Below are 14,269 nucleotides of genomic sequence, written 5' to 3' on the forward strand. Positions count from 1 at the left end.
TCACCACCGTAACACTGTCACTAACACAAATGGTAGTCTAACACGTCACTACTGTAACAGAGACACTACTGTAACACTAAAACTAATACCGTCACCACCGTAACACCATCACCACTGTTACACCATCACCACTGTAACACTGTCACTAACACCATCAGCACTGTTACACCATCACCACCGTAACACTGTCTCTAACACAAATGGTAGTCTAACACGTCACTACTGTAACAGAGACACTACTGTAACACTAAAACTAACACCGTCACCACCATAACACCATCAGCACTGTTACACCATCACCACCGTAACACTGTAACACCGTTATGGACACAAACAATGTAAAAGGTAGGGTCCTGAAGAAACAGTCAATTGACACACTTCAAACGTGATGAAGCAGATTAAGAATGTTTGATATAAAAACATCAGAAAAGCATTCCATTCACTCTAATATAACAGGCATGTGTCGCCCCAATCATTACGATAAAACACACATCCCAATGAAAACATTATTGTGCAAAGTCCTGTGTCTTTTTCAATTCAATCCAGACATGAGTTGAAATTTAAAGAATCCGGAAGTTTCGATTTTTGGAGGGAGTGTGCATGTTACTTTTGGAACAGCATGAGCTGAGGTAGAGGGGGAATTGCCTAAAAGGGACTTGTAAATAACTTCTTACCACTGAGTCTTGCAAAGCATATCCAGCGAGGGCCACCAGAATATATAGGGCCCAGTGCTGAGTTTTTAGAAAATGCTGGTGACAGGCAAGATGGCAATGTGGTGAATTCCGTCAAATTTAGTGAAGAGCTCTTTATTAGCAAGCCTGCATACTGCTTAGCTATAGGCATGGATTTACAGGGTGATCCTTTCTTACAAGTTTCAAGGTTTTACAGTCTCAAGGTAAACCTGACAGCGGAAGTGAAGATGCCTTGTTGCGGAACAGGAAATCATTTCTATATTAACCCTGAGACTGTCGGTGGGTGATATGGTATTACATGTGTGAGGAGTCCAGCAAAACACCAAGGTATTCATGGGTGTCGGCATACTCAAGCCCTGACCCGTTTAGGAGGGAGATGTTTAGGGGCAGGCAGGTGGAAGTAAGCGCTGACTGAAGATAATATGTTTTATTGTTGGGGTATTAAGGAGGTGGATGTCAAGGAAGGCATGCTGAATATGATAAAAGTAATCGTGTGGGTGGACCGCAGTGTTCAGTGAGGGGCCAGAGTATAGTGTCAGTCCGAAAACGAACCATGAGGAAAACTCAACGATCATGGCCAAGGTGTACATACCAGGCCCTCATTTGCGCCCCATCGGAGAAACAGGTTTCACACCAGAAAATAGTTTTCCTCTAAGAACCCTAGTTTGCTGAGTTTTAATTAGGATGTGATAGTTGACCGAGTCAAAGCCTGAAGCACATGCCGTAATATAGGACCTTCTGTGCTGTTGAGGTTCAGCCATGGCCGCTCCTAAGCCTGACGGCACAGCAGTTTAGAACACTGCAAGGCTCGACAAGGCGGGTTAACTCTCTTTTAACCAGGCATTCAGAAACCCTAGACAGACAGGGAAAGAAGATAATAATTGAATAACAGGCACCAAATGTACTGTCTCTTGATAAAATCCCTCATGAAGATATGACGATTGTAAGCCACACTATTTGTTAAGTGTCATGTACAGTATTGCTACTTTTACATCACAGGCCAATTGATAATTGGGGCCTAATACGGGGCCTGATTCTGCAGTGTAGAGGCAAACATGTCACAATCCGCACCACTAAAGCATGGGCCTTTAGCAGGCTCTGCATCCCGGGCTTTACACACACTTTCATAGGAAACCATAGTGTGTGTGTGTGTTAGTGTTGTTGTGTGTTTGCGCATGCGCATTTCTGCATGTTTAGTGCTTTGAATGACTATTGCGGCTGACAGCAGACTGCCACACTGTCACTGAGAGATGTGTCCAACTGACACCCACTTCTCTTTCTAAAGAACCCTTATCTCACACAGAAGTGGTCTGTTGGGTCCCCTGTAACCTTGTGACATGGTGACAATCCTCAGTGGTCTCAAACAACTGCACGTATGCATATATATTAAGAGAGTACTGCTACATGCCGAGTTTGGGTCCGTTTTGAGTATTCAGACAGTGTAGGACCTACCAGCGGTCTTCAGCTGGAGGAATGTGAGTCAGAGTCACTCATGAGCTGATCAACTAAATTACTTAAATGTATAATTATGGTTTGGATGTTGTAGTAGCAGTTATAGAGTTTAACAAGAACGTTTTGGTTTTTTTGAGACATTTCTTGAAGAGAGAAGAGACATTCATTGGGTCCATTCCAAATGAAGGCAATCAATACAGGAACCAAGCTGAAATTACTTACCAATACTGGCTACATTTTTGAGTAACTTCTCAATTAACAGGAAATACAAAGCTATTTATTTCAATCTTTATTTTTCAGGGGTTGAAATTTAAAATCGAATAAAGCCAATACACTCCAGGTATTGTTTAAATATCCCCCATTTATTTGGTCTTTTACTCTCTATAAAATGGCTGCTAAAATAATGCGGGTATCAGGTAGGGATGTTGGAATGCTTAAATTGAGCAATTAGTGAATAGTGACAGTGGGCATCAATGAATACTAAAAGGTAGTGAGGTAGCAACAGTTTTAAAGTGTGCAGGGTCTTGTGTGGTCAGTCAGTCTAATTTAAGTGTTCTGCTGTTTATTTGCTTGTAAATAGAAGCTGCCTCTGAGCCTGTTGGTCTGGGATCCCAGGCACCAGATGAACAGCGTGTGGCTTGTGTGGGGTCCTTGATAATACCGCAGGCCTTCTACAAACACTGCTTCGGATAATGAATGTATAGTCCAGTGTACAGTATGTTTCCCTTGTGTGTGAAGAATGAGATTCTTAAAAGGACTAGGTATTTTGTTTTGCCTTTAAGCTGTTTACCCAGTGATTTGCTTACATGTATACAAAATCAACCAACAGTATGTCCTCATTTTCTAATCTCTCCTTTGCCTCTGTGCGTCCCACTAGGCCCTAAAACGTCAGCTGGCGGAGTTGCAACGGTAACATGTTAGACAAAAACAAAGTCTTAATAGCACATAATGCATCAGAACTGGGGCTGGCAAATGATTTATTTAATGAATCCTGTGATTTTCCATTGTAAATCAACACATAAAAAATTCCTGAAATTTGGCCCTGATTTCTCCACTTGCAATGCAGTGCAGTGAGTTACAGGCATTCAATGCATTATCTTTATCAGAATGGTTTCTTAAGAATTTTTTTCCAAAACAGCAAAAAAACGGCAATGTAGCATTCAGTTATTACCAGCGGACCAAGTTTCAAGGTCTCGCCGCTGATACGGCGTATTTCCAGACAGGAGTGTCGGCCCGGGACCGCAATGTGTTTTCGGTTAGAATTAATACAGTACCTTTTCTTTTCTGATTTACTGGGGCAGAATCTGGACTACATGTTTTTTAACAGGTTTCTTTTCATAAATGACAATTTACTTAAATTTACAGAAGAATAACTTAACCAGACCTATTACCATCTTAAATCCGTTCTGTATGTTAGCTTAGCAGAAACAGCAGGTTAAGAGCCAGGACCTGAGGTTGTGCTACCGGAGCAACCGTGTGTGTGTCCATGTATATTTTTTACATTATTTTCTATAATTCCATATTTCATACTGTGAAGCACCTGCCCTCTCAGTCTGGCTAGCACAGAGTGTGAGCATGCTGAGATCAGAGGTTCAGGACCATGGACAGCGGGGAAGTTAGTTAGCACAGTCCTTTTCTTTGGATTTGCCTTGTGTCCCGGGGCCACCACTACCAGTCTCTCTGTCTTTACAGAGAGACTGGCATGTACATATTGTGGATGATATAATCCTTTCTCATTTAGTAGCCTGTGATCGCTGTTGCCTGTCGGTCAATTTGTCACATAACTTCTGATACGTAATGGCCTGAGTTATTTAGCATAAACATAGCCAGTCATGAACTATTTTCCATATGTCTGTCAAACCATCCCTTAAGACGTTCTTATTGCCTACCATTTGCACATTCGTCCACTCTAAAAATAAGTCCAGCATTCAAACAGTGCACCAGGCGACCAAACATGTACTAGCTGTGGTATATTTGAGACTTTTTGACACTTGTTACTCGTTTCCCCAATTTTTTTTGAGGACTCCATATATTAGATCTACTGGACTGTTTTGACTTTTGTAATCCCAGGTTCATTTATTCTTATGGGACACTTGCAAACATTGGATCATCTTCCCCAACACAATTGAAACACTTGCTTTCGCCAATGCAATCATCTGTATATACCAATCAATCAAATCAATCAATCAAAATTTATTTATAAAGCGCTTTTTACAACAGCAGTTGTCACAAAGTGCTTTACAGAGACACCCGGCCTTAAACCCCAAGGAGCAAACAACAGTAGTGTTGAATTTCAGTGGCTAGGAAAAACTCCCTAAGAAGGTCGAATTTTAGGAAGAAACCTAGAGAGGACCCAGGCTCAGAGGGGTGACCAGTCCTCTTCTGGCTGTGCCGGGTGAGATATTAAGAGTCCAATTGGAATAATAAATAAATTTCTCTTGGCTAAATCCAGAGTATATTTGATTTTAGACTAGGTCAGAAGTATGACCAGGTGGACAAGGACAGGAACAGCAACGGTCCCCCCAAACCAGGTAATCCGCAGGTGTGGACCAGGACCTCATCTCCTTCTAAAATTTAAAATTGGAGGAAACTGAGAAAATTGCAGATGTACAATTTACAATGACATACTGGAGATGTGAGTTGCCTACATTTCCTTTTAACATGTTTATATTAACTAATTAACTTTCTTACTTACTCCCTCATCACACTTTACATGACTAATTACTTGCATCAGTTTTTGTCCTTTTCAGATGCATTCCCTCTTAATGAGATATCATTATTGCTCTGAAATAGTATTAATTAAATCATTTGACCTTTCTCAGCTTCTTTTATATATATATATATATATAAAAGAAACTGACAAAGGTCAAACGATTTAATTAATCAAAAGCACCATCTAAGCACTATCTAAGCTCTTGACTTGGAAATGTGTTAAGACTTGGGCAAACAATTGATTAAACAATTATTCTAATTGACATTAATACACATCCATTTGTGTCTCACTTCGCCAAATGCTTACGTTAAGTACATGGCCTCTCCATTAACACACTGCCATTTCTTTTGATGTGTTCCATAAACAAAGGACACAGCACAGTACTCACCAAATTAAATCACTAACTCAACCTGAAAGCTTTACTGTACTGATGAAGCCTGTTGTTGTATATTGGAGGAATACATACAGTACATGAAGTTAAATAACTTGATGGATTTTCTTTCTAATGCACTCAAGTGTAATGATGAAGTAGCGCTTGAGGAAACATTGCTAGACAAACCATGTTCATCTTGCAAGCCTGGAGATTGGCAAGATGAATGTTGGAATTCTACAGATCTTTTTGAAATACAAGATATTGTTATTTCACATGATAAAAGTCCAATGCTATTGTAAACTTTTATCAGCACAGACATACCCGTGTTCCATTTCTTTCAACTCTTCAATGCCAACTTCACTCCACTTTATCAGTTTAGGTACCATAATTACATATTGAGCCATGACACCCACACCAGAATAGAAGGACAAAAATAAGATAAAGAATTGAAAGAGAAAAGAAACACACAAAACGTCTCGATTTGCGGCGTTTCCTTCACTAACAGAAGAGTGAGATTCCATTATCTGATTCTGTCTCCTAATGTGAACACTAGATATGGATTAGCAATTTCAGGGGTGACATTTTACTCCTTGAGTAGACGCCCATCGCCCCCTAATCACCTTGGGTGACCCATGACGATTTCCCAATGGCCAGTTTCCTCTTGATGGTCTATGGGATTTATTTGGGAGGTGTGCCCGTTGATCAGAGTGAGACACCTGGCCTGGTCATCAGTCATGTCTTTCATTCAGCAAAGCCTGAATATATGGGGATAGTAGTTACGATTTATTGCCCCCTTTCACCAGGTGGTTTTGTCGCCAACCGCTGTTCCAAATATTTGCCATTTTGATAGACTACCACATATACATACATAGCTTCCAAGACAATCAGAATGACAGCAGAAGCACTCACTGATTAATATGTAAACATGTATTATACTTGTAAACACATGATAAATGTGCCCATTTATACTCGATATCACTCCTCCGCTCCTTGTTTTCTAATTGGCGGATATTGTGGTCAACACTTGACTTAACCCAAATGACTACTACGGTAATGAGGCAACTCAATTCAGCCCAGTTACATTGCATGACAACAAGGTGGTTGTTAAATTGTATCTTTAAAACAGCACAGACCAGTTTCGGTCAGGAAGTAGGTCCCCTATTAATATTGTACTGAGCTATCAGATGTCACCTGCTGGGAGTTGAAAGCCTACTGGGGTACAGAGTTGATGTGACCAGCCAATAGAATTCAGAACCTTGAACAGCGCCTCCAAGACACTGTGTGAAATGCATGAGCGGAAAGTACTTTGAGAAACTGTATAAGCCAGTTGGTTCACAGCCCCAAGGTCTTATGATGTATTGGTCTTAAAGTAAACACATACAGAGGCCATTTTAAGACAGATGAAGTGTCAGCGTAGGTCTGTGACTTAGTCGTGGGCCCCCTCCCCCCCACCAAAAAATAATAATTTCACAGTGTGTCTTGCCTTTTAGAGTGAATTGTAGAGTTATCCCACGATGTATGTTAGTGAAAAAGACATGGTCATGAATTTGTAAATGTTCAGTCCTGGGGCTATCAACAAGTTAGTTCCAAGGCAAATGTTATAATGAAAATATTAAACAGCATTGTGACAGTACATTACATATTTACCATATTTAAATGGTCAGAATTTTTTGATTGAAATCAGGATGGCACTGTTTTGGTTATGATGGTTTAATGATTTATATTGCTCACACTCTTCTATTTCAGGCAATCTCCCAAGGGAATTCTGGAAAACCCTAGAATTTGGGAAAATGTATCAACATTTTGTAATTAAATGTTGCATATCTCAATAATCAACCAAAAATATTGTTGCTCAGAAAGAACATGGACTAAAAAACTAAATGGAAATACTGTTATCCACCAAAATACTTTCTACAGTACCAACTAAATGTGTCAGAAAAGGCAAATATAAACAACAAGGAGAGGAAGAGTAGCAAATACTGCCTGACAAACTTAACAGGAATAGCTAACTGTGGTTAGCTAAATGTTGCTTATGTACTTTACCAACTGGAGCACTTGGCCATCAGGTTAGATTATTTCAGTCAGTGCCAGAAAAAGGAAAGCAATTGAAAATGTTATGAAAAGAAAAAAACAAACGTTGTAACAACCACCTGCAAATGTGTTTTGTGAAAGAAAAAATATTGGCCCTTTACTCACACAGCCCATCCAGGGTTTCTCGTTCTACAGTAAGCAAGGCAGACTAAGTATTATGTTCAATCTAATTCACAGTTGCTCGTCTCGTCTTTCAGTCATTCAACCACATTGCAGTAAATTGGTTAGCTATTTGCATGAAAAATAAATGTCACTCATGTTTTCATCTTTGGGCCTTTTATCAAGGAAACAGATTGCAGACGACTTTGTTTGCGTTGAAAGGGAGTATTGCTAACAGCCTGATACCATACTTAAGGGTAGGTATTTACTGCTGTTCTTGGAAGTTTGGAGCTGTGCCTTGGACGGATTTGAATAGCTTAGTCTATTTTGTTTAATATATTTTTTTCTCTTATCAGAAGAATGCATACATATTTCCCTACCCAACATCCAAACATTGTTTATGCCCCACATATTTTTTACAACTAAAATAAACAGAAATCATCCCCCATATTTGTAGAAATGCAATTCAGAATGAGTTGTTTCCCATTTTGTCATAAACATATTTAGCATCCTGATTTAGTTTTAATATTTAGTTACCAAACACTAGTCCAAATTTGCAAGTGGAACTTTGCTTGGCCATGATTAGTACATAAGAAAGTTGATAGTGAGAAATTCCAGCGCAAATAGGCATTGCTAGAATCAGATCAGTCTAGCAATCAATCGTCTCCGCAACACCTCTTCCCATGTGTTTTGTACACCCAAGCGCCAATCGTTGTAATGCAGTTGTGTGACAGCTGAGCATACAGCGCAGCCAAACTGTCCAGACAGATTTGCCCTGACTTGGGCAGAAATACTAAACATTTCTTGCTTCAGCTGACAGTTCACGGATTTGGGGTTCAAACTACTGCTGTGGGCTATTAGCTGGTTGGATTCTGTTCTGTATTCTGAAGTGGCTTGCTTCGGCAACAATGGATGTAAGTGTGAAACATAGTTCAAGAGCACTGTAAAAATACAGGCTTCACCGGACAAATTATTATGTTGTGCAGGCCGTGAAAGTCTATTTCTATAAAAGTTTTATTCAAAGAGATTTCCTATGGGTACAGCCAAAGAAACTTCAATATATTTTTAGCAATTACCATGAAACGTAGCACTTGGAACGTTTCCCTCACAGTTTCCATGCTTCAGTGTTGCCATGTGCACTATAGTCTGGCTAAATTAGTCAAACATTTGAATGCCTTATGGGAAGGTTTTCTGAGGTTATTGTGGTTGCCCTCCTTGTAAACTGGTGTTGCCACAGCTACCTGACCAATTTTCGCCAAAATAAGAATGATAACTTTTTAACTCCAAATTTGGCAGTGCAGTGTTGTGGGCATTTTACAAATATGTAATTGCTTCACATGTTGATACTGAATTTGGTATTATTGCGTATATATAACACATTGTGAATACAATGAATTCAGGGCAGAAAGGATAAGTGGTGGGTTTTGTCATTTTTACAAAAGATCTTTCTGTAGTCTATCTAGATTCTTAAACTATTTGAGTTGCCAGTCTTAATTGTTCAATAATAGGAAACAACTGTAATATAACAATTGTAGGTGTACACCGATCAGCCATAACATTATGACCACTGACAGGTGAAGTGAAACACTCATTATCTCGTCATCATGGCACCTGTCAGTGGGTGGGATATATTAGGCAGCAAATGAACATTCTGTCCTCAAAGTTGATGTGCTAGAAGCAGGATGGGCAAGAGTAATGGGCAAGAGTAAGGATCTGAGCGACTTTGACAACAGCCAAATTGTGATGGCTAGACGAGTGGGTCAGAACATCTCCAAAACTGCAGCCCATGTGGGGTGTTCCCAGTCTGCAGTGGTCCAAGGAAGGAAAAGTGGTGAACCGGTGACAGGGTCATGGGCGGCCAAGGCTCATTGATGCATGTGAGGAGCGAAGGCTGGCCTGTGTGGTCCGATCCAACAGACGAGCTACTGTAGCTCAAATTGCTGAAAACGGTAATGCTGGTACTGATAGAAAGGTGTCAGAACACAAAGTGCGTTGCGGTTTATTGCGTATGGGGCTGCGTAGCTGCAGACCAGTCAGGGTGCCCAAGCTGACCCCTGGCCACTGGGGAAAGCGCCTACAATGGGCATGTGAGCATCAGAACTGGACCACGGAGCAATGGAAGAAGGTGGCCTGGTCTGATGAATCACATTTCCTTCTACATCACGTGGATGGCTGGTTGCGTTTGCGTTGCTTAACTGGAGAACACATGGCACCAGGATGCACTTTGGGAAGAAGGCAAGCCGGCGGAGGCAGTGTGATGCTTTGGGTAATGTTCTACTTGGAAACCTTGATCCTGCCATTTATGTGGATGTTACTTTGACACGTACCACCTACCTGAGCATTGTTGTAGACCATGTGCACCCTTTCATGACATCGGTATTCCCTGATGGCATTGACCTCTTTCAGCAGGATAATGTGCCCTGCCACAAAGCAAAAATTGTTCAGGAATGGTTTGAGGAACACATCAACGAGTTCAAGGTGTTGACTTGGCCTCCAAATTCCCCAGATCCCAATCCAATCGAGCATCTGTGAGATGTGCTGGACAAACGGATCTGGTCCATGGAGGCCCCACCTCGCAACTTACAGAACCTAAAAGACCTGCTGCTAACGTCTTAGTGCCAGATACTACAGCACACCTTCAGAGGTCTAGTAGAGTCCATGCCTCGACGGGTCAGGGCTGTTTTGGCGGCAAAGGGGGACCTACACAATATTATGCAGGTGGTCATAATGTTATGGCTGAACGGTGTATGTATTACTTCTCCAAAATGACTGAAGTATAACCTAGCCAGATAGCATGCCTACAGAGAGCATAGTATTGTGGTCTTTGTAAATGGCATGATTCTCAACAGATGATGGTTGCTAACTTACAACTATGAAATGCATAAAAATGTCACAGCCTATTTTGTCATACATTGTATTATTTAATCATGTTTATTATAGGAATGTGTGGTTTTGGGTGGATTCACCCCTTTAAACTAATACTGCTCTTAATAATTAATCCAGATTTTCTCACACTATACCATGTGCAATAGAAGGGGACTTGTAACACCCCCTTGTTGAATAAAAAACCTGGGCAGTCTTAACAAAGATTTTTTCTGTTCAGCCAATCTGTTGGAGCTGCTCCACTCACTACAGATGGTAGCAATGCTAAAGTTGGCTTGGTCCATGTCCTGGAGAATTCCGGACCTGGCTTTTATGTCTCGGGTGCAGCTCATTGCAAGTCCGTCAGCATCTGTCACTCCTGGCTCATGCCCTCATGTACAGTTATCCACCTGGACAATGCTTCAAATATCTGTGTGTTTGTGTGTGTGTGTGTGTGTTTGTGAATGTGTACATGTTATCATTTTAAATCCACAATGCATTTTACACACATACAGTTCCCTGCTGTTCTGCTGAGGCATACAATCAAAATGGCTGCCCTCTCAACCCAGAGTATCAGGTTCATCACCACTGTGGCAGAGAACATCTTCAGTAGTCAGACAAATAATGTTCCGCAGCCAAGAAAAGCACTGCAACTACTGGCAAGCTTTTGTTTGTTTTCTTCCACTTTTCTGTTCTGTCTCGCTTTTCCCCATCCCGGGAGAAAGATATAACAGGAACTGAAAGGCGAGGTGTAAACTTGAAGCCTACAGCACTCCCAATGTACTGTATGTCCTGCAGTGTCCATCAACTGTCCACATTCCTCTAGTGGATGAATGCGTCTAACAAGCATGTACAAGCTACACACATTCACACACACACACACACACACACACACACACACACACACACACACACACACACACACGCACACACACCCACAGAAAGTGATTCAATTGAGAAAGAGAGAGAATGAGAGTGTTAGAAAGTAAGAAAAAGAGAGGGAATGGGAGTGATAGTGCGTAAGGAACAGACAGCCTAGCTTAGACTCCCAAGGTCAGCTGCCACAGGATTTCCATTCTTGCTCTCCTTATCCTGATGGGCAGTTATGTCTTTTGTCATTCTGACGCTCCTCCCTTCACTCTGGAATGCAGGTTCATTCCACTCCACACACTCTCATTGCATATGCTGCAGATGGACCAGCCTTCAGCATAGAGATGCTTCCTGCTGGTTTGAATGAGGGTTGTAAAGCGAGAGCAGCGTGCACGGTTCGACAGGGTAAAGCGTGAACGCCTTCTCCATTGTGGCTGCCTCCTGACACCGTTGTGGCCCAGTTGCCAGGCGTGTTGCTGCCAAGTTGTTGCAAGGCATCTGTGGGGAGCTCGGAACAAAGGTTGAGCGACCATAAATTAGCAAATATTTGCATTCTATAGCCTTTGTCAATTAAGGATTTCTTTTAGGGGTTGCAATGGGAAAATTATGCAATATCAAACGTCTGCGCTGGTCCAAAGACGTTAGCATAATCTGTGTGTCCCTTTTAAAATGGTGTTGCATGATAGGGACTCAAAACATTGTGGAGACCAGAATGGATGGTGCACAGAATCAAAAGGCATAGAGTATTAGGAATCAGACTACGCTGTTTCAACACTTCGAGCCCCATGAGAGAGGGCAGATATTCCTCATAACCAAAGACTTCATTATGTAAAACAGAGACGTACATTAACAATTCGGTCCCGAAATGTCCAGTGTGTTACAAATTGAGTGTACATTTGAGTGATTTATGTAAAGACTGCTGGATCTCCAGTTAATTGGGGGTTCTACAGGTGCAATGACAGGCAAGACTTTATTACCGTTATTGCCAGGTGTTTTCTGGGAGTCTGCTAGCGCGCTAAGCAATTATTATGCTCTGTCCTATTCACTAAAAGACGAGAGAACAAGTGCCAATCATCTTGCACTGGTATCCTGAGGAAAGTAAATAATGCATTTGTTAGAACTAATCAACCAGGTGGAGAGAGCGTTCATAAATTATGTACTTAGGGATTTAAGTGTAGGGGGGTATCTTTTAAGAAAAATTTCTGGACTTGCTCATCAATAAGCAAGTCAGTCCTCAGGCATTCTAGTTCCTAATGCTGCATGAATTTCATCCAGCACTGCTCTGCGTAGAGGAGGTCATTTAGCTGGTAAAAATCCTATGAATATGATCTGTGCAACTGGTCAGGGGCCATTGTGAAGTCAATTCTTCAATACTTTAACTAATACTAAGGCTCTGTGTGAAACTGCACCCCATTCCATTATAGTGTGCTACTTTTGACTAGACCAGGGCACTATAAAAGAAACGGGATGCCATTTATGACACCGGCCCAGTCTAACAATGGCTTTATCGTCTTGGGACCTGCAGGGTTCCAGTGCCTACTGGTCACCCTTTAGTCCCTACCACACTTAATTAATTGAAGCAATTACTTTGGGCACTGGAGGTCTGACCTGGGTGGTGTAGGTGTGAATCTTTCTGATTGAGAGTGTGCTCTAACACCTCTAGGGCAATCCTCTTTGAACCCCCCGAGCTAGAATATGGAATAAAACCTTCCTGGAGTGTGTTCCGAGAGACCGAATAGTCAATGAACTTGCTTGACCGAGGTCATGGAAACTCATTGAGTTTAGTACTACATGAACACCCTCCTACTGTCCCTATATATTATTTCTTAAAAATTCCCCAAAATCATAGACCGCTCATCAGGGGCTCTTGAACTTAGATTGAACACAACTGGATAAACATTGGGAACTGTACTGAGATGGGGGTACGGAGGGCAACTCAAGCACTGCAATGCAGACAAATACAGAAATGGAAATATAATGGAGGTATACACTCACCTAAAGGATTATTAGGAACACCTGTTCAATTTCTCATTAATGAAATTATCTAATCAACCAATCACATGGCAGTTGCTTCAATGCATTTAGGGGTGTGGTCCTGGTCAAGACAATCTCCTGAACTCCAAACTGAATGCCAGAATGGGAAAGAAAGGTGATTTAAGCAATTTTGAGCGTGGCATGGTTGTTGGTGCCAGACGGGCCGGTCTGAGAATTTCACAATCTGCTCAGTTATTGGGATTTTCACGCACAACCATTTCTAGGGTTTACAAAGAATGGTGTGAAAAGGGAAAAACATCCAGTATGTGGCAGTCCTGTGGGCGAAAATGCCTTGTTGATGCTAGAGGTAGGAGGAGAATGGGCCGACTGATTCAAGCTGATAGAAGAGCAACTTTGACTGAAATAACCACTTGTTACAACCGAGGTATGCAGCAAAGCATTTTTGAAGCCACAACACGCACAACCTTGAGGCGGATGGGCTACAACAGCAGAAGACCCCAACAGGTACCACTCATCTCCACTACAAATAGGAAAAAGAGGCTACAATTTGCAATAGCTCACCAAAATTGGACAGTTGAAGACTGGAAGAATGCTGCCTGGTCTGATGAGTCTCGATTTCTGTTGAGACATTCAGATGGTAGAGTCAGAATTTGGCATAAACAGAATGAGAACATGGATCCATCATGCCTTGTTACCACTGTGCAGGCTGGTGGTGGTGGTGGTGTAATGGTGTGGGGGAAAACCCATAGTAAACCCACAATAAATCCATAGTAAACCCATAGTAAACCCACAGTAAACACATAGTAAACATATAGTAAACCCACAGTATACCCACAGTAAACTCATAGTAAACCCATAATAAACCCACAGTAAACCCATATTAAACCCATAGTCAACACACAGAAAACCCATAGTAAACCCACAGTAAATCCATAGTAAACCCACAGTAAACCCATAGTAAACATATAGTAAACCCACAGTATACCCACAGTAAACTCATAGTAAACCCATAGTAAACATATAGTAAACCCACAGTAAACTCATAGTAAACCCATAGTAAACCCTATGTCCAGTTGTAACCAAATTATTTGGTTTGCATTAAACTCAGGAGTGAATGCACTT

The sequence above is a fragment of the Esox lucius genome, chromosome 24, assembly GCF_011004845.1.
Source record: "Esox lucius isolate fEsoLuc1 chromosome 24, fEsoLuc1.pri, whole genome shotgun sequence".
Classification (NCBI taxonomy): Eukaryota; Metazoa; Chordata; class Actinopteri; order Esociformes; family Esocidae; genus Esox; species Esox lucius.